This window comes from Podarcis filfolensis (genome assembly GCF_964270895.1).
Source record: "Podarcis filfolensis genome assembly, chromosome: 4".
Taxonomy (NCBI): domain Eukaryota; kingdom Metazoa; phylum Chordata; class Lepidosauria; order Squamata; family Lacertidae; genus Podarcis; species Podarcis filfolensis.
This window is the reverse complement of record NC_139607.1, coordinates 9,525,138-9,548,269: the sequence shown is the minus strand read 5'-3', so window position 1 is coordinate 9,548,269 and position 23,132 is coordinate 9,525,138. Positions and strand designations below refer to the sequence as shown.

The 23,132-nt window shown below is 43.1% G+C and overlaps 1 long non-coding RNA gene across 2 annotated transcripts in view; it reads left to right on the top strand.

Moving 5' to 3' along the window:
- The window catches only part of LOC310761326, a 129,467-nt gene that overhangs the window by 50,203 nt on the left and 56,132 nt on the right, over positions 1-23,132 (top strand). The window contains exon 3 of one of the 2 annotated variants that reach the window (XR_014547386.1): positions 10,691-10,801. The exons of the other annotated variant lie outside the window; for it this stretch is intronic. This is a non-coding gene — a long non-coding RNA (uncharacterized lncRNA). Of the gene's footprint in view, positions 1-10,690; positions 10,802-23,132 lie in introns of those variants that run through there. 2 annotated transcript variants of the gene reach the window in all.

Here is a 23,132-nt window from a genome sequence, read left to right as displayed (position 1 = left end):
TTCAGTTCCTTGTTCTAACACAGGGGTCAGCAAACTTTTTCAGCAGGGGGCCGGTCCACTGTCCCTCAGACCTTGTGGGGGGCCGGACTGTATTTTGGAAAAAAAAATAATGAACAAATTCCTATGGCCCACAAATAACCCAGAAATGCATTTTAAATAAAAGGGCACATTCTACTAATGGAAAAAAACGCTGATTCCCAGACCATCTGTCGGCCGGATTTAGAAGGCAATTGGGCTGGATCCAGCCCCCAGGCCTTAGTTTGCCTACCCATGTTTTAAGACATGAGGTTAGAAGTGGATCCATCAGCTGCAGTTTGAGCTAACCTGGGTTAACTTTGGTGCAGACGTAACAATGCATCTTAGCTCTGAAAAAGGATTGGAGGAAATATTTATGCATGAAAGGGGAGGGGAGGAGAAGAAGGGGAAGGGCCTATCCAATGATGATTGTGCGGTCAAAAATATTACAGCTGTAATCCTCCTTACTTAAAAAAAAACAACTGTTAGAGAGCCACGTTATGAAAAAATAATGAATAATGAGTAATGAGCCAAAGTTAAGCACCTTTTAGTCCTATTTGATCTAACTGGAAGTGATTGACAAATTTGCTTAACTCTGCCATTGAAATCAATGAGACTGAAAAGTATATATCTTTGATAAGGTTCATTGTATTATGTGCACCTGACTGTTTTGCTCTTTTCGGCTATATTTCAAGATGACCAAAACTGTTTCTTCAGCACAGACCTAGCTAGAGCGTGAAACATATTTCAGTAGCTTAAGGAGCCACCAGCCATCAAAAGCTATTAACTGGAACCCTGTTGTCAAGCATTAAGAATACAGAAATCTAGTGGGCAAGTGTGTCATTTGGCACAGCACAGGCTTAAAATAAGTATTGAATAAGAAGAGAGAACTTCAGATAGAATGCAAGTTTTTGCATAAGAAGTACAAATAAATAGTATTTCTCCACAAGTTATAGCTCTGGCTAAAGGGCCTGCTATATTAAATGGCAGATAAAGTTTTCTGATACGGCTTTAAACTTTCCCATCTCTGATACTGATCTCATTTATCAACCCTACAATAAAATGTCTTCCAAAGTCAATTAACTTCTCCTGTTAGACCAAGCCTACTATCTAGTATGACAGACGTTAAAGAGAATTACGGATTCTGAAATAAACTATCTGATTTAGAACTAAGACACTAAATATTTGGCTCCACATCCTAAAATCCGGTTAATAAAAGAACCAGGTTTATGATGATAGTCCTTTAGAATGGAAGGATCCCTTTCATCTTTCAGTTCTATCGTCTTGAAAATTGTTTCACTTCGCCAATCCATGAGAAGCTTCAGGAAGGACTGGTGTGTGGAACCCTCCAGATGGGGGTTATGATATGAACCACAAATTGCCAGTCCTTGAATTATTTGATGACATGCCAGAGAACTGTGGCTTAATCTGCTTCATCATGACAATTGGTTTGAGTGGTTTTTAATGAAAATATTTCGAAATAGCTCATCTTTCAGGCAAATCATTTCAAGGCTGATATCGGAGTCACTTCCTTTGCGGGAAATCTCATTGTCATTAGCACAACAGATACTTAAAGCTTGAGCTGGGATTTAATTCTGTAACGGGAGAGTTCTAGGATGATGTGACACTCGTCTTATGTATTTTTTATTGTAACATTTAATTGCACATTAAATATGTATCAAATTTGACAAAGACAAAGTGAACCTCAGAGAATAAACAACTCAACTTAATTCTGTTGCTTTGCAAAAGAAATGAGCCCAGCACATTCCTTTCCTTGCCTCTTGGCGAGCAAACAAAGCAGGGGTGAGAACCTTGACCCTGCTCCTTCAATCGCTGCTGTTGTCACCTTCCAATTTGTGAAAGGTTACTGTGTGAAGCTGGGAGCCATTTGTAGTCCTGTCTCGGCCTCCAGGGTTTTCCAGGGTTCCAAAACAGCTTTGCAAGCCTGTTGTGGTATTGCTAACATGTGTGTGAACGTCAAAAAGCGCTATGTAAATTATGAGTATTATTTTACTATCAAGTATATGCATAATAGGGGGCCACGGGTGGCGCTGTGGGTTAAACCACAGAGCCTAGGACTTGCCGATCAGAAGGTCAGCGGTTCGAATCCCCGCGATGGGGTGAGCTCCCGTTGTTCGGTCCCTGCTCCTGCCAACCTAGCAGTTCGAAAGCACAAAGTGCAAGTAGATAAATAGGGTCCGCTCCAGTGGGAAGGTAAGCGGCGTTTCCGTGTGCTGCTCTGGTTCGCCAGAAGCAGCTTAGTCATGCTGGCCACATGACCCGGAAGCTGTACGCCAGCTCCCTTGGCCAATAAAGCGAGATGAGCGCCGCAACCCCAGAGTCGGTCACGACTGGACCTAATGTTCAGGGGTCCCTTTACATTTTTATATGCATAATACTTCCTTGTTGTTGAAATTAGCAGGCCCCAGAAGCACTTGATATTGGCTCGATTGTGCCCAGTAACACACACACACACACACTAATATTGTGGTAGGATTGCTGTTATTTGTAGTAAAGTATATAGTGAGACAAGTCTTCTTTTGCCAGTCATTTATATTATACTATATTGTTCACGAAATGATCCAGTTTTGCTGAAAGTGATACATGAATGAAAAACATTTATGAGTCAAGGGTCCAAGAGTGTCTCAAGTCATTACGATTTTCCATGTTTTCTGTGGAAATCAAAGACCTCACTTCTCTCTCTCTTTTTTTTAATGATATTTATTCAGAATTTCAAAAGTACAAGAAAAACGACAAAAAAATAAGGAAAAAAAAGAACAAATACATCACAACAAAAAAGTAAAAAGAAAAAAAGAAAAAAAGACAAATCCCATATTACATCTTTTCATTTGCTTATTTCTTTGACCTCCTCACACCTCCCTTTTTGTATTCTAACTTAATTCGTTGTTTCAGCAAATTCTTTCCGTCTTTCTCAATTCTTATTTAGATAGTCTAACCTATTAATTAACTCAACAAATCCTTTCCATCTTTTGCCATATTCTGTTATTCAATTTACCTTGATTTATTTAACCTTGTCTTACCATAAAAAAACACCTTAAAGTTCAAAATTTAAAACATATTTATACATAGCTCCTTATATCCTTTCTACTAAAGCCAGATAATTCCATTCCAACATTTTCCCTAATATTTCATTAGTTTTACACTAATTCCAAAAATAAAAAGAAAATTTTCCTTTTATAGACTTTTTTTTCCTAATTTTTATCCAACGTCCCTTCTTCCTGGTCTCGGGTTATGTCAGTCCTTACTGTCAATTCCATCCAGTCCATCAACCTGGTGATCTTATGTCCGAGGCCCTTAAGTCTCTTCTATGCCTCTTCTGCAGATTTTCTTCTTGTTGTTTATGCTTACACTTTTCCTTATCTTTTGTTGGTTTCTTTCTTAATTTCTTCCCTTTCTCCTTGAGTAGTAGGACTCTGGGGGGTTCCAACCGATAGTTATATCCATCTTCCTTCATCAGACTAGCCCATTCCCCACAGTCCCACTCCCCGCCATCATCATTGTAATCCAAAAAGTAACTATCCAAAAAGTAGTTGTCAGCATGTTTCCAAGTCCCACCAAAGTTAAGAGCCTCCTTAACTCCAGGTTCTCCCAGGCCCACTCCAAATTCAATCTTCCAAAACAGCGGCTTATGCTCCTGCAGGGCTTCGGATCTCTCCATTTGTGTTGCTTGGGGTGCGATCGCAGCCTCCTCCATCTTCATCTGCCCTTGCACTTGCCCAGTCGAACCAGTTTCCTGAGTTGGTCGCTGTATAATTTCTATGTTTCCTGTTAATCCATATTCACTGGCTACAGCAGTCATCAAGTCCAACTTCTCTTTCATCAAATCCGTCTTCTCATGCAACTGCTCCAGCAAAGCATTTGTCTTGCACAAAGCAGACACCAAAACTTCCTCCCAACACATTTCTATTCAAGGTCAAACGACTGGTCCCACGATCCCAATATCGCAGCTGTGAGGTCTCCAAGTAAACTGCAGCAACAAAGTGACAAGCTCCCTCTAGGGGACACAATTTCTATTTGTATCCATCTTTTTGAAACATGTCCAACAAAAGAAAGTTACTTTCAATTTTCAAATACTTTGTTTCTTTAGAATGCAGAAGGCAGCATTGAAGTCAGTTTGGTTCTCTTTTTTAACTATCTGTCAAAATGCTCCACGTACAATCAATGGACGTCTCCAGCAATTTCTGTCCTGACACCCCGTTCCCAGGTTTGAGACGATGGAAACTTATTTTCCTTTACTCCCTCTCCTGCAGGCTTAAACAGTCAGATCCCCCCCCCCTCACCTGCTTCCAAGGGGGTTTTATTAGTTGTAAATGCAGGAAATTCCAACCTTTAGGGCAACTTTCCAGGCTATTAGATTGTAAGGTTTTTGCTTCAGTCTATTTACAAAAAGCGGGAGGCGGACTTCCTGTTTTGAACCTTCCCACTTCAGAGCCTAATTCAGTATTTCTTGATCCAATTTTCCGTTTTTACTCACGGGTACTTGTTTAGAGTCCAGTTGTCAACAGGAAAAAGTCAGCGCTCTCCGGCGATGGCTGTGCGGCTTCCCTCCGTGAAAGTAGCAATCAGTTCGCAGCACCGCGCTGCTCACCCCACTTCGCTCCGGAGCCCCAAAATGGGGTTCCCCGCGAGTAGGGGAGGCACTCCCGGTGCTCTGCCGAACCCCACATTCCCAGGCTCCCTCCGCCTGGGATTTCTAGCGGGTCCCCACCTTCGCTGCGGTGGGAAGACCCAATTTCCACGGAGCCCGTTCCCCCGATCGGAGGAACTCCGCCATTCGCCGATGGCGCTAACCCGGAAGTCTCCTCACTTCTCTCTTTTGAAGCAGCTGCTGTTGGTTTATGGAGCAGTCAATATTCTTGGAGATTTTTCTTTCTTTTTTACTGTAAACATTGATTGCTGTACAAAGGAATTATAGACATTGTGGAAAGCCTCCCATAACATAAGAACTACTTGGCTGTCACTGTGCCACAATGTCTGGGATGTTAAGTTTCCTTGATAGCAATTTAAGGTAACTTTCAATATTGAAAGAGATCCCGCAACTTCTCAGAGAAACTTGGAAAGAATTCTGTAGAATGTTTTGTATGTCCTTTACAAACCATGTGCCCACTTGTTAATTTGTGGGAACAATCTAAATTCATGAGGAGGAATCCTAGTGTTACTGCCAGGGCTCCTAGCTGGCCACTGCATTGAAAACCGGATGATAGATAGGATGGGCCCTTGATCTACAGTAATCCAGTTCTTGTGTGAGGGGAATTGTCTGAGCTCACTTGTGCAAAGGACTTTCTTTCCCTTGTGTGTCCCTGGGGTGGGGTGGACCCAGAACGGTGCAATCTGACTACCCACCCTTTCTTTCTCTTTTGAATACCCTTTGGAAGGTGCATTCTTACCCTTCTTTTTCTATTGATGTTGAATTTATTCTTTCACTGCATGCACAGTTATAAAAGAAAATGTTATGAAAATGATGTACCGATGGTATGTAACACCTGTGAAGTTAGCAAAAATGTATAAGATAAGTAACAAATGTTGGAAATGTAAAGAAAAAGAAGGTACCGTATTTTTCCCTCTATAACACGCAGATTTTTTCTCCTAAAAAGGAAGGGGAAATGTCTGTGCGTGTTATTGAGCGAATGTGTGGTCCCTGGAGCCAAATGGCAAAAAAAATCAGGCAAAAATCAAATCGCGCGTCTCGGAGAAGGGAAATCTGAAAAGAGGAAGTGGCTGCTTTCCTGCATTCTGCCTCAGGGTCTTACTGCCCACCCTCCTCTGTTTCCTTGCTGTGTTTGCTCAAACGGAACAAAGAGCAGGGAAAGCCCCTCCCCTCCAGGCAAGCAGAGTGTAGTCTCTGTGCTCCGGTGCTGCTGAAAACATGCAGGAGGGAGAGAGAGAGAGAGAGAGAGAGAGAGAGAGAGCTGGCTGGCTTGGGTGGGTAGGTGAGGGAAAACTTTTGCCTTCCTTTCCTCCCTTCCGTTATACCCCTCTCCTGCATTCTTAGCCAGCTGCTTCTCTGCACACCCCTCTCGTGCTCCTTGTCCATTCTGTATTTTTCCTTCCTTCCCCACTTAAAATGTGGTTAAAAAGCATGGATCCACATGGATCCTCAGGATCTTTGCATTGGGTCACCCCAAATTCACCATCAGATCACATAGCATGTCCATGGCTACAGCCTGCCCCCCAAAAATCACACACGCACTGTTGCCTGGGGCTGCAATGGTGCAAAAATGTGGTTAAAAAGCATGGATCCACATGGATCCTCAGGATCTTTGCATTGGGTCACCCCAAATTCACCATCAGATCACATAGCATGTCCATGGCTACAGCCTGCCCCCCCCCAAATCACGCACCCACTGTTGCCTGGGGCTGCAATGGTGCAAAAACGTGGTTACAAAACATGGATCCTCAGGATCTTTGCATTGGGTCACCCCAAATTCACCATCAGAGCACATAGCATGTCCATGGCTACAGCCTGCCCCCCCCAAAATCACACACCCACTGTTGCCTGGGGCTGCAATGGTGCAAAAACGTGGTTACAAAGCATGGATCCACAGGGATTCTCAGGATTTTTGCATTGGGTCACCCCAAATTCACCATCAGATCACATGTCTGTGGCCACAGCATGAAGCACAAAAATGATACATCCACTGTTTCATTCAGAATGTTTTTTCCCTTGTTTTCCTCCTCTAAAAACGATGTGCGTGTTATGGTCAGGTGCGTGTTATCGAGCAAAAAATACGGTACCTTTTTTCATATGTGGTGGGAATGTAAGAAGGTAAAATGCTTTTGGGAAATGGTTTATAATGAATTGAAGAAAATGTTGAAATATACATTTGTTAAGAAACCAGAAGCATTTTTACTAGGCATTACAGGTAATGAGATAAATAAGAAAGAAAAGAAGTTATTTTTATATGCAGTGACAGCAGCAAAAATATTGATGGACCAGAAATGGAAACAGGAGGAATTACCTACGATAGAAGAATGGAGAACTAAAATGATGGATTATGCAGAACTGGACAGAATGACAGGAAGGATCCGGAATCGACGAGATCAAAGATTTACAGAAGATTGGGAAAAGTTTATCCAATATATGCAAAAACTGAGTGATAATAAAATTACGTTTGTAAGCTTTAAGGAAGCTCTGTGAGGGGAAAGGATTAAAAGGGCAGAAATGTGTAAAAAGTAACAATAGGAAGGAATGGCAGGCAAATTGAGGGAAGTCAAAAAAGAGAAGTAAGATGAAATTAAGATGTATGGAATGTATAAATTGTTTTTGTATTTGAAATCTAATAAAAATATAATATTAAAAAAAAGATGTTGAATTTATTCAGTTATATTCTGTAAGTGTAAGAAGAAAAGAAAAGAAAGCCAGCATTCTGAAATATGGCATTGAATTCAGACTTAGTATTGCTTAAAGTAGACCCAAGTGACTCTAAGCATGACTAAGTCTGGATCCAACCCATAAAAAAAGGTTGACATATGCTTAAGACGGCCCTGAGATAAACATTCATGTACCACTTTAAAAAACGATGCAATTTGGTAACAAACTTTTCTTATCCCGGCTGATTGCTGAGATGCTTGTGTTTTCTCAAGTATGTCTGTCTGTTGCTGTAGTTCAGAAAAGGAGCTCCATTAACTCAGTTTCCTTTCACTCTGCTTACTAGGGACCATTTATATTTTCTGCCATATTGGCAGACTCTCATGTACTTTATAGCCAGAGATTGGCAGACGGCACTTTTGGCTCTATTCGCTTTTAACTTCATTGCATTTAGGGAGGTCCTTCCTTCATTTGTTTCGATCTGCTGGACTTCATCTCTTCCTGGATGCTTTCCACCTGGAATCTGATTTAGTTCACCTCTTGTTTAATTATTTGTCGGTTTAATTTGGCACTCAGATTAGCCACAGCAGATTCTGCAAGTTTCTGCAGTCCCTTGGCACCCACCTGATAGGTGGCAGAAAGGATGGATGACTGACCAAAGTTAATTCACGCGTGTGTGTGTATCTGGCATTCAAATTAGGAAGGAAGGTTCACACCATCGCCCTGCTCTTTCTCTCTGAGATTTAAATCAAAGATAAATTTAAAGATTTAAATTAAATCTTTGTCCATACTTTAGTTCTTATAACTGTTGTGCTGCTGTTTTTCTGAGAAAAGGCTCACTGTTTGGGAGGGTGAGCAAGGGGCTGTTTCCGGCCCCCACCTCTATTGCCATTCTCATATTGGGAGCTGAACTTCCGCAGCAGGGAGGTTTTTTTCTCCCCTTGGGGGTTCCTTATGTGATTCTGATATTCCAGGGTTCTAAATTATGAAGGGATCTTGCACAAATAAAACAAGTGTGCAGCCCTCAAGACCAGGGCTGGATTGAGGTTTGATGAGGCCCTAAGCTCCTGAAGATAATGGGGCCCTTTTTATGTCCAGCTGTCCTTTGTCAACAACAAATTGTCACTGTTTTTGTGTTGAATATAAGCTATATGGTAATTTATGGACCTAATAGGTATTTAAAGCCATTTGCTGCTTTCCTGTATGTAGGTTTTATTTTATTTGTTTTTATCGTATATTTTGGAAATGTACATCCAGTTTTCTTCCTTTAAATTTTTTGGGGGGCCCCCAAGAGAGTGGGGCCCTAAGCTATAGCTTGTTTAGCTTATACGTAAGTCCCACATTGCTCAAGACCCCTTGCAGTCAATTGAGAGGCATGCATATTCCTTTAGTCTGGGACACCATAGATTTATTGTGGCATCAGCTTTTGCTGGCTGAAACCCATTTTGGTGCAGGAATAGGTGAATTCCTTTTTTTAAAAAAAGAGTTAACTGATGCTATTTTTTGAAAAAACCAAGCAAACAAATTATAAGAAATAGGGACAAATCATAAAATGATACACTGTGAACAGGAAGCTTATGTCAGGCTTTGGGCCTCCAGATGTTTGGGGCATGCATTACTTTGATTATTATCATCAAATTATTTATTTGTTTAAATTTGTATACCACCCTTTCTCCTCACATCTCAGGGCGGTTGGCAACATAAAAATACAAGATAGAAAAAACAAACTACATAATGAAAACAAGAACAAGAGCAAAATAAACCAATAATCCCCCCTACCACAAACACATTTAAAAGGGTGTCAGGTGTCAATCAGCCAAAGGTCTGGTTAAAGAGGAACATTTTCACCTGTGCCTGAAAGTGTATAATGAAGGTGCCAGCCGAACCACTTGGGGAAAACATTCCACAAATGAGAAGCCACTGCAGAAAAGGCCTGTTCACGAGCTGAAGGGCCTCAGATGATGATCACACGGTCTGGGGAGGCTCATATGGATAGAGTAGGCCCTTCAGTTGTTACAGTCCTGGCTGAGGCTAGTGGAAGTGATCCAAAATGTCTGGAGGGCACCAGGTTGGGGAAGCCTGTGCTTACACTTTCAGGAGAATGGGAATGAGGATGTGGTAGACAATAAATTGTCCATGATTGGGTACCCAATCCTGGGGAGGATTATTTGTGCTTTCAGATGACTTCACAAAGAATCTCCCTTCAGACCTTCTCACCCAATGTGGAAAGACTGGGGGGGGGGGTAAATTCAGCATATGTGATGCGGGCGCACAGATTCAGACAGTAATGCCCGATGATATCAGTTCAATCCCATGCATGTTTCTCTGAATGGAAGTCCTACTGTGTTCAGTAGGTTTTGTTGTTGTTTAGTCATTTAGTCGTGTCCGACTCTTCGTGACTCCATGGACCAGAGCACGCCAGGCACTCCTGTCTTCCAGTGCCTCCTGCAGTTTGGTCAAACACATGCTGGTAGCTTTGAGAACACTGTCCAACCACTGCCCAACCAGTAGGTTTTGCTTCCAGGTGCAAAGGGATGCAGGTGGCGCTGTGGGTTAAACCACAGAGCCTAGGGCTTGCCGATCAGAAGGTTGTCAGTTCAAATCCCCGCGATGGGGTGAGCTCCCATTGCTCGGTCCCAGCTACTGCCAACCTAGCAGTTCGAAAGCACATCAAATTGCAAGTAGATAAATAGGTAGCGCTCCAGCGGGAAGACAAACGGCGTTTCCGTGCGCTGCTCTGGTTCGCCAGAAGCGGCTTAGTCATGCTGGCCACATGACCCGGAAGCTGTACGTCAGCTCCCTTGGCCAGTAAAACGAGATGAGCGCCGCAACCCCAGAGTCGTCCGCGACTGGACCTAACAGTCAGGGGTCCCTTTACCCTTCACCTTTTAAGTGTGCAAAATTTCCTTCTTTTCATGTCGAGTGATTCCCTTCACATTCCGTTTTATGGAAAGAGAGAGAAATCTGTCAATGGGGTATCACAGCGAAGTCTGACAGTGTAAGTCTGTAACACAGAGACTGAATAAAGCAAATTTAATGAACCTGGGAACTGTTAACCCACCGAAGGTGATGAACAACAAAGAGTCATGATACCTGAGGCCTTGCTTTTGACTTATGTCTACATAGATAGTGTTGCCATGACGACTCTGTGGCTTTTCTTTCGGGGGGGGGGGAGGGAGGAAAGCCAGGGGAACTCCACATTTCTCACGAGTGTGTGGAAACAATAGGACAACACACTATATTCTGCAATAGTCTTAGAAACTGCAGCCTTTTGAATTACGTCCCAGTATGTGTTTCTTAAAATAGCATAGCTAAATAAAATTAAAATGGAGACAAAATGTTTAGTTATTTCTCCTTTGTTCCTGAGTCGTAGAGAAAACGTATCTAGGCCGTTGTTCATCCTGAAGGACTTCAGGACTGTGAGGACATAAAGATGTCATCCATCACCCACACCCGTAACACGATCTTCACCTTTGTATTGTTTTTGTGTGTGCAGCTTGGCAGTGCAATTTATGGGACCTGGCAGACATGGCTACAGAAACAGTTGCGTGAAGGATACTCCATGCTAATAATGGGAAGTGTGCGCCACACAATTACCAGGAAGTGGGGGGCCAGTGCTGTCGTTGCTGCCATCAAGCACATCACTGACCCCACCACTGGATGTCCATGCAGGGACCACTGACACACATGCATAAGCTCTGTCAGTTTAGATAGCCATGCCAATGCATGGACATCAAGGGAGTGGAGACTACAGTGTGCTCAACACTGATTGGGCGAGCAATATGACCTCACTTCCTGGTATTCACATGCAGGGGCACCGAAGGTTTCTGGAAGTGTAGAATTTAAGGTATATTGTCAAACTACCTGCTTATTTAAGAGCACTTTCCAGGGTTCTTATTATTGACAGGTTTTTTTGTTCACAATGGCACATAGATCTTGAATATACAGTCATACCTTGGAAGTCGAACAGAATCTGTTCCGGAAGTCCATTCAACTTCCAAAGTGTTTGAAAACCACTGCAGGACGCCCCGGAAGCCCCTTCGGCTTCAAAAAATAGTTCACAAACCGAAACAGTCACTTCCAGGCTTGTGATGTTTGGGAGCCAAAACGTTCGATGACTAAGCTGTTCAACTTCCAAGGTGTGACTGTAGTTGGAACTGATTTTACATATAATTTTGCTGGACTTCTGTCAAGGTTGTTGTTGTTGCTGTTGTTTAGTCGTGTCCGACTTTTTGTGACCCCATGGACCAGAGCACGCCTATATTTATTAATAAGCCACTTCTGTAGGCGACTTATGTAAGCCAATAATATAAATGTTTCTTGTTCCCTTTTCTAAATGGAGAATTTAGTTTTGGAAACAACAAAAAGTTTTAAAGGACTTGACTGAACACCTTCAAGGTAGCTTTTCCAACAGAAAAGACTGGCCTTTTGTGTTTATTGGAGACTGATATCCCAGTGGCAGAGAGATTGAAGCTGCAATCCTATCAACACTTATCTGAGAATGAAGCCCACTAAACCTAGTGCGACTTACTTCCAAGTAAACATGCACAGGAGTGCCCCGTAAAGCCTGTGCTAAATTGGGCTTAAAACCGCTTAACTTTGGCTGAAGTGTGTGCCCCAAATTTTGAGACTTCATTATCTAGAGATCAAGGTTTGGCAGTATAAAGAACTATGCCTATAGCTTGTTTAAAAGTAAAATACAATGGTACCTCGGGTTACATACGCTTCAGGTTACAGACGCTTCAGGTTACAGACTCCGCTAACCCAGAAATAGTACCTCGGGTTAAGAACTTTGCTTCAGGATGAGAGCAGAAATCGCGCAGCGGCAGCGGGAAACCCCATTAGCTAAAGTGGTACCTCAGGTTAAGAACAGTTTCAGGTTAAGAACGGACCTCCAGAACGAATTAAGTTCTTAACCCGTACCACTGTATAAGATTCCAGCTTCATCAGCCCATCTATCTGTGGTTCAGCTGAAAAGTAGGACACTGTATACGTTGTATTTTACAGTGTCTCCTGTATGAGTAATTTGGGCATCAAAATTTCGGAGAAATTTTTCTTCGTATAGGTGATGATTAGTTAGCGGCGTGGGGTCTGCAACTTGCCAGCTGATAATATATTATGCATAGGATGTCATTATTCGACATTTAATGAAAGAAAATGGCTTCAAAAATTTAGAAGCTGAGATAGCATTTGCCTGCAGGAGTGATCATTTGTTTTGAAATATCATTTGTCTGGAATTGCATGGGTATAATTGTTATTTTGGTTTTTATAATCGTGGAATGGCTTATGTGCTATGTGCAGCGAAGACAAGATCCGGCATCATGCGCTAGCAGACGCAGCAGGACTTCACCTTCCCTTCCTTTACTCTACAGCCCCCTTGCCCCCAATCTTCCAGAGATGACTTTTTTGGGGGTGTACTAGAGCCTTTTTACTGTCCTTATGCTTCTCTAATTTGTATTCATGTCTGGAGCCCTCTTGAGTATGCAATGCAATTCGTGTTCCCTTTTGAACATTGCATTTAATCCAACCAAGATATGTTGTTTAATTTGCACTACTTGAAATCAATAAGAGAGGTATTCTACTGGAGCACTTGAACTTTTTGGGTGCCAGGCAAAGGAGTTCAGCAATAGCTTTTGAATTCTGTTCAGATGCTACAAGTTGCTTTTCAACAGCTGATCTAGTTCAGGTCACCGAAAGGTCTTTCCATTGTTAGTGAGCCAAATGCTTAGAAAGACATTCCAGCTGGTGTTTTATTCTCATACTTCATGAGCCAATTCTCTCCACCATTGCCCACCAAGATGATTCTCTTCGGTATCTCTATCATATGCAATAGTTCAAATAAAGGAGTTCCATTATAAACACCATTGCACATAAAAGCTCTTAGCAGCTATATTAGATTCATTTCTTCCCATTTAAGCTATTTGAATGTGGCAGGCTGCTGGCTTTCTTTCCCTCTCTAGATCATCAGTGCAAATGAGAAGAGAGTTCATTCATTCCAAAATTCCATATCCCAATGGATCCATAAATGTCTAAGACAGCAATCCCGTACATGCCGATCTGGGAATAAGTCTCATTGAACTCAGTGAGACTTACTTCTAAGTAGACATGCATAGGATTGCCCTGTAAAATGCATAAACTTTAAAATGACCAGATGCAAGGAAGGATAGAATTCCCATATAATTGAGAAAGATTTTGGCAAAATGGCCAGATGTAAAGAAGTATCAAATTCCAATATATTTAACAGTTAAGGGATTTGGGCAGCTGAAAAATGTGATGCAGGATTGGAAAGAAATGTACACACTGGAATACTTTATTTTGTGCACAGCTAATATTGTGGACTGCCCATACAGGTGGTGTTCTGCTTTCATTTCTTAAAAATAATCTGGTGGTCGTGTAAATATCTACATCAACAGAACAACTGAAACGATGTACAAGTACCACAAAATCACTGATTTTCACCTATACATCTCCATTTTCATCTTCTGGGAAAACAAAAGATTCAGGAGCATCTCCAAAGGTTACAAATGTAGAGGTGATTATAAAGAAATACTTATATTTCATCTTTATAGAATTACACAAAAATATAGAAGTAAATGTCCCTTCTCTTGGCTGAGCATGTTTCCTACTTGCAAGGAGTTATATTATGAGTGTTCAAGCATACACTCACGCTCACTTTAGTTTGGAGTGCCACACAAAATTATTTGCACGTGTATGGGTGAACTAGGCCTTGACCCTTGCTGATGGAGGAGACAACCTGACTTCTCATTCTTTCTCCTGTGTGCAGGCCCATCAGCACATCTTTCATGCTTGGTGTTGCTTGCAGTTTCACTTCTAGCAGAAGCCATGCAAAGACACCTTAAATTATAATGTTGGAGGGAAGTGGAACACAGGCATGACCCTTGTGCATGAAACACACTGAAATGTGTCACCTCTGAGGGGGGCGGGCGTGACAAAATGCCGGGCGGCACTCACCGCGGGGCCTGCAGTGTGCCCAAGCAATGCGTCTCTCCTGGGAGTGACGCGGTGGCTTGGGTGCCCATAGGCTCTACTCTGCCCCAAACAGTCTGCCTGCTGCCTCCCCCCCCCCAGCTGTAGGGCAGCTGAGTGGGAGGAGGCAGGAAGATTCCGGAGGCCCTGCAGTGCGTTCTGCCCCTGCGCGTTCTGCCCCAGGCGCCCAAGCGGCTTCCTCTGCTACTGATCAAAAGATGCCAAAGAGAATACAGTGGACGCTCAGGTTGCGAACGTGATCCATGCGGGATGCACGTTTGCAACCCGCAGCGCCGTGACTGTGCATGCACGTGCTGCAATTTGGTGCTTTTGTGTATGCGCAAAATGCAATTTAGTGGTTCTGCGCATGAGCAAGCGCCGAAACCCGGAAGTAACCCGTTCCGGTACTTCCAGGTTTCGGCAACCCGCAACCTGAAAAAACGCAAGCTGAAGCAGCTGTAACCTGAGGTATGACTGTACATAGATCAAGACATCATAGAAGGGTTGTGAATCTGAATGTCACGAAATTGATGTATGTGTATAAAAATGTACACATCTAATCCAAATATATTGAGAACTTTTTTTACTTTTAAACTGTGTATTTATTTCTATCATGCATTTTGTTTATTGTACATCGCTTTGGAAACATTTAGCTGGGAAGTGGTTTATAAATTAATCAATAAATAAGTTAATAAAAGCACAATGTAAATAGCAGAAATAGGTAACAATGCCACCAGCCAATAAATTATAATATACGATAGGAATGGCAGCAACAGCCGGCAAGAAGAACAATACTATTAGGACTACCACCCTCAACAACAATCAATGCTACTAAATAACAGGAACAGCAAAAATTCCCGTTGCAGCCCCACATGTGCTTTGGTGATGTGGGATAGCTCAGTTGGTAGAGCGTGAGACTCTAAATCTCAGGGTTGTGGCTTTGTTTTGTATGGAACAGTAGCAACGTCTTCAGGCGCAAGGAGAGCCCGGGCGATTTCAAACGTCTCCTCTCCGCAGACGCTGAAGAATATTGCCCTCTTCTTGGCGTCTTCTTCAGCGGTGACCCCTTTGGCTTCTAGGAGGAAGGTGAAACGGGAGGCGTACGCTTCCCAGTCTCCAGATGCTGGGTTGAACGGTGAGAAGCTGCTGTCGGTTGCCATTCTGAGTTCCTTGTGTCCCGGAGCTGAAGCCTGGATACACGGTGCGAGGCAGCGGTGCGGCAGGTGGCGGTGCTGCGGTGCTGTGTGTGGCAGTCAGCTCAGCGGGATCCCACCTTCGTCGCCAGTGAAATATACTCAGAGTCGCAAGTGATTTCATGCTCTTTATTCAGCTCATAGTGGTGAGGAGGAATGAATGAATGTCCCCTCAAAGTATCTGCTTTATATACATTATTTACACAATGGGCTGCACATGATTGGCTAATTCCGGAATTCTACTGTAAGCCAATCAGGTTGTGGATTCACTTCTATCTGGAGCATGATTGGGTGGTTCCTGCCAACCAATCATACTGCTGCATTGTTCGAGGACCAATCAGACTGCTGCATTCTGAATCCTATTGTTCTAGGACCAATCAGACTGCTGCCTTTTGGATCCTATTGTTCTAGGACCAATCAGACTGCTGCATTTTGGATCCTATTCAACTCAGTACATAACAGGCTTTGAGCCCCACATTGGGCGAAAGAGTCACGCATTGCAGGGGGGTTGACTAGATGATCCTTGTGGTCCCTTTCAACTCTGTCATTCTGTCCCACTCAGGATGACTCCAGAACCTTGAGAGGCTTTTTAGGAGGCTGTAGCAGGAGGCAGCAGCAAAACCTCCTTCCATTTACAGATCTCATGTTCAAGGCCAATTTTTAAAACTGTCTTTTCTTGAAAAGGAAATTGCCAAGTATCTCTGTGCAAATATACACAAGAATCTGAGGGAAACTCTCATCTGTTTTACGTGGTACCAACTTCCATGTTAAGTGGAGTGGAAATTGCAATAAGAGGTAGGGGTAGACATGAACTGCACACACTGTTTATAGTATTTTTTCCTGGACAAATCAGGCTGCTGTGGCAGACATGTTCCAAAAGGAAAATGCTTATGCCTCATGGTTTTCTTTTCCTTTCTTTCTCCTGTGATGGACAGATGGTCAGGGCTGGGGGTTTGTATTTTCTCTTCCCATGTAGTAAGTCAAGTCCCTTTCGACTCTTAACATCCAGCTGTTCCAGCTGTTCTTCTATAGCAATAACCATAGCCATTTGATGTTGTCCTGTGTTCAAGCCTACTTCAGTTTTGGTTCCTGAAAAGACTATTTCTCTGCTGAACAAAGTGGTTTCTACACTTCTCACTCCTAATTTGTAAGCTTCAATCTTCACATGTTCTCCAGCTTGGTCCATTCTTGGTTCCCTCTTCTCCAGTTGCTTGTGGACTCCATTGGTGTCAAAGCACATTTTTTGGGGGGAGGGGGAGTTCAGTTCTGAGGTCTCAGAAAGTGCCCTCCATGTTCCAACACAAATATGAGAGAGTGAGCTGGCTGTGGGAAAGGGCACTACAGTTTATCTCAGGTGAAGAGTGAAATCTCTGGAGTCCTTCAGCCTTTTCAAGAGCCTGTGACGCATTGAGAGATTTATTTTAAGGCTTTTATATACTGTTTTCCAGGTATTCAGCCTCCCAAAGTGGTTTACAAAATAATTTTGTAGGGGAAGTGAGAATAATAATAAAAATACACACTTAAATAAACATTAAGCAATGTAAATAAGAAAGCAACCTGAAAATCCCAGGTGAATAAAATAAAGCCTTGAACTGAGGACAAAAATGATGTTCCACTTCCTCTCCATGTTTGCTGTCTTAACTGCCCTCCAACAGTCTCAAATTTCAGCAGTGCAATGCCAAAATTTGCCCCCGCCCTTAACCTCTTCCTATCTATTCTATGTACAGTGGTACCTTGGGTTAAGTACTTAATTCGTTCCGGAGGTCCGTACTTAACCTGAAACTGTTCTTAACCTGAAGCATCACTTTAGTTAATGGGGCCTCCTGCTGCTGCCGCGCCACCAGAGCCCGATTTCTGTTCTCATCCTAAAGCAAAGTTCTTAACCTGAAGCTCTATTTCTGGGTTAGCGGAGTCTGTAACCTGAAGCGTATGTAACCTGAAGCGTATGTAACCCGAGGTACCACTGTAATAGTTGTGGTGTCTCCTGCAGCACCCAGAGGTGGAGAAAGGTGGGAGCGGGGGATGCGGTCCGCCCTGGGTGCCATCCCTGGGGGGGGGTAACATCGCCGTGCCACCCCTGATTTTCGTCGCGGGTGCCACCCCCAGGACACCGTGGGCGGCACCCCTAGGACTTGCATGGCGGCCGGCGCACCCCCGGGATGTTCGCCCAACCCCCCTGGGAAGCTCGCCCCGCCCCCCGGGATGCCAACTCCATCCCCCGGGCGGCTAGCCCCGCCCCCGGGTGCACGCCACTCCAGGTGCCATAGCAGCTAGCTCCGCCTCTGGCAGCACCTGCAAGGCTCTGCACCCGGTGTGACTGAAAGGGCTGCGCTCCCCTAAATCTGCCTCTGCCTCCGACTCCCTCAACATTTCAGTTCCCTTGAGTGGCGCCACCGCCAATGGCAGCTCCGGGCCCTAAAGAAGCCAGACTATCCTCCACCAGGGCCAGGGCTTTTTCAGTGACATCTCCAACCTGGTGGAATGCCCTGTCCCACAAGACTAGGGCCCTGAAGGACTTGATCTCCTTCCGCAGGGCCTGTAAGACAGAGCTTTTCCCTTTCCTCTTTTCTTTTCCATGAAGAAAACCTTCTGGGACCCCACATTTAAACTCTTCCCTGGTCTCTTTTCTGGCCTTAGTAGGACCAACTTGGCCAGTTAGCCCTGGTGATCATTTGATGTTTACTAATTGGGGTTCTCCCCTGAATTTTAGAATTTTATTGATGCTGCATTATGTTGTATTTTCTGCATTTTTTCTGCTGTTTTTAAGTCGCATTTTAATCAGTGTTTTATATTTGCTGTTAGTCGCCCTGAGCCTAGTTTTTAAACCGGTAAGGGCGGGGTATAAATAATTGTTTAAAATTATTTTTTTAAATAATAATTTTTAAAATTATTATTATTAGTGGCAGCTGTGAGGGGAGGGAGCATCCCATTGCCTCTCCATGATTTCTCTGTGGCCGCTGCTGCTGGATTCCTCCCTTGGGCAGCTCATAGCAGCTGCTGGACACCAGGCGAGGAGGAGGAGTGGCTGCCTCTTGTGATGTGCTAGCTCTGAGGTGCAAGCAGAGGACAGAGCAGGAAGAAAGAGGAAGCAGAGTGGAGCATAAGGAGTCTTGATTTAAAAATAAAAAATGCTTTGTGCATCCAGCAGGAAAAAAACACGCTATAAATAAGTCATAAATTAAATTGTTATATCAAAAGAAAAGAAAAACACTATGTAAAATTGCATAGAAAAGTTTTGTGCTCTACAGTGCCACCTGGGTTTGCAAGTTTATAACACATTTAAAATGCCTTTTTTTTTTTTTTGGCTAATGTAGCTGACTTCCATGTCTAATCTTGAGCTTTTCTAAGATTTATTTATTTGTTTTTCTTCTTGTAAATCTTCCAAAGAATAGAATACAATTAGGATTGGGGAGTTTTCTCGGGACAGTCGAGGGTGGGTGTGCTTTGTCCCATTGGTGTGGTTGTGGTGGAAACGCTCTGCCACCACGATTCCTCAGTAGCTGCAGTCCAGGGTAGTCACCTTTGCCTAATGGTAGAGCCAACCCTGCTCCATGGGATGGGGAACTGCGCTGGTAGATGTCTTCTGCACAAATGGACCAAAGTCAAAAGTCAAAGTCAAAATGTTTATTCGGCTTTACGCCCATCATGAAACACAACACAACAAAACAAATCAAAACAAATCAAATCAGATAAAACAGCGGACTCGTACAAGCCACAAGTAGTATAACACAGTTCACAACTCACAAGGACAGATATTAGCCATTCATGAAAAAAGTTTAAGATTAAGATTAAAAATTTTAGGCACCACGCTAAAATCAATATCTGATGTCATTATAAAAAAATCTTATAACTATCAATAATCAACTAACATTCCATTCCGTCTCTTGAACGAGAGGATGGCTGTTAGGAATTTAGCAACCTGTAGGGTAATATAAGGATCCACATCTTGAAGAACCCAGGCAAGCTGTAGGTCTACTGATTTGTCAGCCATAGGCTGGATTATGGAGTTTAGTATACTAGCACGGGCTGAACTGTACAAAGGGCAGATAAATATAACATGATGTAGAGATTCAGATGTTTTCATTTCACACGCACACATTGAAGGGACTTGGCCCTTAGTGAATCTATGTCTCAGCACGTTTGTTGGAAAGACATTAAACCTAGCTCTAATGAAGGCATATCGGTGAGACGCGGCCATAAGCGATGTTAAGTAGGACAGAGCGCGGTAGATAGGGGTTATGCCGATATTTAACGACGAGCAGACTCCACCACCAACGAAATTTTGGTATAGCTCCGCATCATCCAGCCTTTGATTTATACACCTTTTTGCCACATTTAGATCCAGTTTAAGCAATTCAGTGGGCGAGATCTCATAGGACAACAATTTGGCATGGATTTTTCCTGACCACAAATTTGTGAAGTCATCTTGCCACATGCATTGAATGAGATAGTGGTTCGGGAGTTTATGCCATAGGGATATCCAATAAATCAAAACTCTCCTCCATATAACTAACTCCACTGAGGGGATCTTCATTTCTAAGCGGATAGCCGCATTACTTACGCATGTTGGTAATTTTAGAAGTCGGCGTAAGAATTGGCTTTGAAGTGACTCTAAAGGTGAGAGATTTGCAAAGGCAGCCCATAGAGGTGCAGCATAGGCCATTATGGCCATCACTTTGATGCTATACACTTTCAAGGCTGCAGGGGTGGACCATCAATTCAGTCCACCAGAGGGGCTATGTTTCAGCTCCATTGTCCTGACTATACTTTCATCCCTAAGCAAAGTTCCCAGTCGGGTGGCCCAGGACTGACAGAACTCAGCCTGTTGTCATGTTAATAAGCGGTTATTTATTGGCTTCCTTGACGATTCTCTACAAAACATGCATAGGGGGGACGGAAAACATTTATTGACTGATCAGCCTGATTAATCATCTAACACATTTCTCACAACTTAAAGATGGCAATCTATGACAAGCTGTGTAAAACACAGTTGTATTCAACTATATTTTTTTATTACTTTGTCTAATGATTAACCAGGTTACTGAAGTTCCTTTCCCCTCAATTGGTTACCTGACAGTCCCAATTTACAAATTACTTTTTTTTATTGAGTTTTGTGCAAATACAAACAAGACTCGACATAACAAACAAATCTACAGAAAACAAAGAAACAAAGCAAAGAACAGAAACAATAGGGGGAAAAAACATGGACAAAAATGAAGTGAAATTAACTATACAATATTATCCCAAAATATCAGTTCTCAAGCAGAGTACTTTCCCTTTTGGAATAGATCTCGATTCATTCTGTCTGTCTGATACAGTTTTCCCCTGTATTTCAATTCATGTCCTCATCTTGGTATAAGGAAACATTTTTTTCTATTTACAGATTTATTTTAGGCATAACCAAATTTGCTTGTTGAACCTTATCTCATTAGATAAGTGTTAAAGCATTCCCACTCCTTTTGGGCTATATCAATTGGTTTATTCCTTAATAATTCGGTCATTTTTGCGAGTTCCAAGTACTCGCTTAACTTTAATTCCCATTCTACTCTAGTAGGGATCTTTTCACTTTTCCAGTACTTGGCTACTAGTACCCTAGCTGCCGTCGCTGCGTATAGAAATAATCTTTCTCTTTCTCTTGGTATATCATTAGTTAAAATCCCAAGAAGGAATGCTTCTGGTTTATAAATTACTTTTAAGACAATAAAATGGTGTCTACCATGTCAGTACAGTGGTACCTCGAGGTACGACTGTACTAGGAAATAGACAACCATGGGTGCAGAAGTATGAATTTACAGTGGTACCTCGGGTTACATACGCTTCAGGTTACAGACTCCGCTAACCCAGAAATAGTGCTTCAGGTTAAGAACTTTGCTTCAGGATGAGAACAGAAATCGGGCTCCGGCAGTGCGGCGGCAGCAGGAGGCCCCATTAGCTAAAGTGGTGCTTCAGGTTAAGAACAGTTTCAGGTTAAGAATGGACCTCCGGAACAAATTAAGTACTTAACCCGAGGTACCACTGTATATATGAAGTAACTTCAAATAGGAATAGAGGGTTTCTGGAAGTTATGGGAAGGAGATCTAGACAGGAACTTTGATGATGTGGACTGAGAAAGGATATAGACTAAATCTCTATTAAAAACCATTTGTGCCAGGATCCATGAAAGCTACTTGTCGGATGCCACTGGACACCATCCAAGCTGTCTTGAATAAAAAAATAAATCCATCCCTCCCATGTGTTGAAGCGGCTTCAACACCAGGGTGACCTTCTTTCACATTATATACTGTTCTTGTTCAGTTTGTCTCAGTAAAGTATTATCATTTCCTTTTCTCTCTGGACTCCCATCTGCTTTATTCCAGTCACTCTGCTAAGAACGCGGCCACTTATATACTGCCAAAAATAGAGGAAATGCTGCAACAATAGCAAAAGACACATGAAGTGAAGGACATGAGGCAGGAGTTGGTAATGCAGGTGAGCTGTGCATAAGCAAGCTGCCAGCTAGCTCTGTCGAGGCTCTTTTTATTAGCACAATATGCAAAACCGGTCAGATACATTTTGGACTGTGACCTTTACACATCTTCCAGTCCTGAGATCATGGGGTGGTACCACCTGTTTCCACCGCTTGAACAATGTATGACGAAGGAGACAAAAGTCACAGACAGGGCACGGCAGACCACTAAGCAAAGGTTAGATAGAGGGCATGATGTTCAGACAGCTGTGGCTTTGTCTGCGGGCGGAAGTGTTCTCCGCACCCGGCGATCATTCCTTCAGGCACAGAGTTTCAAAAAATCTGCTTATGCTAATTTATAAGTGTACGGTGCTAATGTAAAAATAGAAGACATCTCTCCATAGTGGGGAAGCTGGTGACCAGGTGGCGTGTAAGCCTGCTCATTGTTAACCTCCTGCCTTCCTTTCTTATGGTTCTGGTTCTTGCTCTTTATTGTTTGTCAGCCACTTTGGGATTCATGTGAATTAAAAGTGGCAAAGAAATGCAACCAACTGATCATTCTTTATCTTTAAATCAGATGGATTTTCAAACAGGGCTTCTTAAAATAAAGGAATGCCCGCTGTGAAGTAGAACCCACAGTCATCCTAGGCCTTGCTTTCTTCTCCACATGATTACAATTTCAGAGAGAGAGGAATGTTCCCCAGTAAAGGCTCTGAGAGACAGACTAAGGAGTAGACAGGAAAATTTAGGAATGTAGGCACCTAAATGACCAAGGCTGTTGATCTAATTGCTGTCCAGGCACTGAGGTCTGCCTTGGAACCATTTTTAGGCAGGCTTGGTCAGGCCGGATCACTGGGATGTCTAAGTGGATGGAGCAGTGCTGTTATTTGAGAGGATTGTTGTTTAGTCGTTTAGTCGTGTCCGACTCTTCGTGACCCCCTGGACCAGAGCACGCCAGGCACTCCTGTCTTCCACTGCCTCCCGCAGTTTGGTCAAACTCATGTTGGTAGCTTCAAGAACACTGTCCAGCCATCTCGTCCTCTGTCGTCCCCTTCTCCTTGTGCCCTCCATCTTTCCCAACATCAGGGTCTTTTCCAGGGAGTCTTCTCTTCTCATGAGGTGGCCAAAGTATTGGTGCCTCAGCTTCAGGATCTGTCCTTCC